We start from the raw sequence: 3328 nt of genomic DNA on the forward strand, positions 1-3328 counted from the left end.
TGAATGTGTCTGTTGCCAGCAAAATACAATTATTCTAAGTCCTTTAGATAAACAAATGCAGAGTTCTTCACACCAGATGGTTTTCAGGCAACAATGCCATTTTAGAATGTTTAATTGTGCTTCAACAAAACCTTCACAGAATGAAGTAATTTCCTTTACTCACTTCCTTGCATTCCCATTGTTACATTGTAGCCAGCTTAAATCCTTTCAACATAACTTTAAACAATTCTTCATGAAAGACAAACCTCCTTTACATAGTGTTTTTATTTCCTTCTATCTACTTTTTCTTTTCTTTTTGTTTGTGGTACTGGGGATTGATACATACTTTTTCTTAAAGAGAATTTCAATAATAACTACACAACTATAGGAATATGGCAATCAGAGAGTTTACAAATTCCACAATTAAACTTACCTTCTGTTCCTATCTATATGCTCCAATTTTAAAATTTTTCAAACTACTTACTTGCTTTCAGGCACCATATCAAATAGGCACAAGTTCTTTGAAAATGTGGGTCTGGCTCCAGCTCTGTGCATTAGCTAACTTGATGTACTGTGGGTCATTCATTGTTGTAATCACCAGGGAAACATCTGCAGAATCTACAGTTGGTGACAGGTTAACTAGCTTATGAAGATGTCATTCAAATGTGCTTAGAGTTATACTCTTGAAAGAATTTCTCCACTCTTGAAACACTCATGGATGATGCAGAAATTGAGAAGACTGTTTGCATTTCTTAACACTGAGAATGATTTCAATGTCCATGTGAACCCAGTCTGAGAAAATCACATGTTGCACATTTCAGGTAAAAGCTAAGTAATCAATAAATTTCCAAATCTGTTGTTCAAGCAAAGTGCATGTGTGTGGTAAGTAGTTTTTCTAAGAAAAATAGCCATAATCTACTCCTTGTCACTTACTTGGCTTCAAGAGGTTTCATGTCCTAGAACAAAATTGTTGAAGAAATGATATAATAGATTTTATAGACACTGCAGTTATAAAGTCTCATGCAAATTGGTAGCAATCTAAAGTGGTATCTACCAAACACAATGGTCAGATAATAAACCCAAGACTGTGGCCAAGTTCTAATATCCAACGGACTGGCTGCTAGTGTTAGGTACTTATTTGCAGTTGACACATATCAAGGGCTGAAGATCCCAGTGACTGGTAAAATATGGAAAAGCTCTTCTGGACAACACAGAACAATTTTATTTTTTCCCTTATCATTCTTTCTTTTCTCTACCATCATGGGTTCTTTCTCTGATAACTTCTCTCATTCATTTTTTCCCATGATTCAATAAAGGGCAACAAGGAACCTAACCATTGTGATACTGGATAGGCAGAAAAAATTGTCAGTAAAACTATAGTTTATTCCTACAGTTTACATTAGTTCCTGCCATATCAATAGTGGATTACCTTAGGCAACTTAGATTTTAAGTCTTATTAGTTGGATTTATCATGGTATGAAAAATGTACCTCCTGACAGAATCAAGACTTCTAAGTTTCTTGAATCTATGTTTTAAATAGCACTTTAATTGCTAAGACTGACATTTCATGCATTTATTGGAAAATATGTTTCTTGAACATATTCCTGAACCAGGGTTCAAGGATTGAGCTCAGTGGCACCATACCTGTCTCACAAGTACAAGATCCTGTGTTTGATCTCCAGCACCCACATACAAAAGAAAATATGTTTACATCTATTTTATCTCTGTGAATTGCTCACCCACAGACAGTACCCTATTGATATGTTTCACGATCAATCTCCCCAAAAGAAATATAAGAAGACTTTTATTGTTCTGTAGGCTAATGATGAAAAAAAATTACCATCTCCTATCTTTGCATTTGAAGGGGGCTTTGCGAAAATGATGAGAATTAATCTCTTTCCAATATTTAAATGGCCTTTCTTATTAAAAACTTCAAACTGAGAAAAATCATGGTTACATGAAAGCTTTTTCTATATTATATGGCTTAAATTATTATCTTTCTGGTAAAAGGTAAAGTAAGGAGTATTTCCAAGTTTACAAAGCACCATCTGATGATTACAACTAGTGCTCTCTTGCACAAGAGGAAAAAAAGAAATCTCCCTGTAACACACAAATAAGACAGACTGCATTATACACAACTACTGACAGGTTGATTAAGAAGTCTATCACAATCAGCACAGCAGCCAATTCCAATAGCATATGGTTCATCTGTGGTTCTCATTCAGGATACTATGACTGTCCAGTCATCCTTTTCTTTTCCATACTGGATATCACTCAGTTTGTCCAAGATATGGTTTCCAAGTGTAGGCCCATTCTCCATTGTTGGAATATGCATCACCTGGTCCTTGTACAGTATACCAGAAACTGGGTAGGCCACTTAAGCTGTCCCAGAGCTGAACATCTCCTTCACTCTGTTCCCCTCCAGGGCGCTCGTCAGATAACCCCTGGTGAGGTACCTCTCTGGCACCTTATATTCACCCACTTGCTTGCCAGGTCCAGAATGGTCTGCCTTGTCACTCCTGGAAGAATGAAGTCATCTAGCAGAGGAGTTGCAACTTCTTCTTCATTTTGATTTATCCAGTAAAGGAACAAGATTCATCATTCTGACTTCAGTTATCCTCTCCACAGAGCCACAGGACCTGCTAACACCCCTTCTGCAGTGCATGGCACTGTGCAAAAAGAGAGGATCTGTAATTCCCTGACATATTGGTGCTTCACCTTGCCAGGCTCTGACATACTGAGGGGTGTCCCACGGGGTTGCTGGCTTGAAAATTGGAAAAATAAGGCCCCGCTGGACTCAGGATTGTGAAGAGTAGCGTTTTGCTTGGCTCAGTTCTGATGAGCGTGGGATGAATATAGAGACTAGAACAGTGGAATAGGGGACCCATTCTTTATCCAAAGACACAAGCTGCTGAATATACTGTAGAAGCTCTTCCTTGTCAAAAGTTGCCCACACAGCACATTGATACATTCTGTCCATGTTGAGGTCTGGCCGAAACAGCCGAATGTTATTATCATGTTCTCGATATGCCTTTAAACAATTCCACAGCCTAGTGCAAAGTGGATGACATAGGATGCAGTGACAGATTCTGAAAGGGCTTGAGGTGAGGTTTCTCACATCTGAACTCAGGACTGCTCCACCATCAAAATGGTTCCCAAACTATAAACACGGTTCCAAAAATCAGAGCATTCAAGTCTGATTTAGCCTTAAAAATGGTGGCTGGTGTGCTTATTAGATCCTTACCATAAAGGTTTTCAGCACCTCTTTGGAACATCCTTCTTCCTCAAAGCATCCCTTACTGTGGTCCTTGTGGTCAAGGGTAACAAGGGCGTGGGGCAGGCTGGCCAT

At 38.5% G+C, this 3328-nt stretch overlaps 1 pseudogene; it reads right to left on the reverse strand.

Annotated features, from left to right (window-relative positions):
* Positions 1-2200: 2200 nt before the first annotated feature.
* LOC104872339 lies at positions 2201-3328 on the reverse strand (annotated as a pseudogene).

Source organism: Fukomys damarensis, unplaced genomic scaffold (assembly GCF_012274545.1).
Source record: "Fukomys damarensis isolate Sample0158 unplaced genomic scaffold, DMR_v1.0_HiC HiC_scaffold_8, whole genome shotgun sequence".
Lineage (NCBI taxonomy): Eukaryota > Metazoa > Chordata > Mammalia > Rodentia > Bathyergidae > Fukomys > Fukomys damarensis.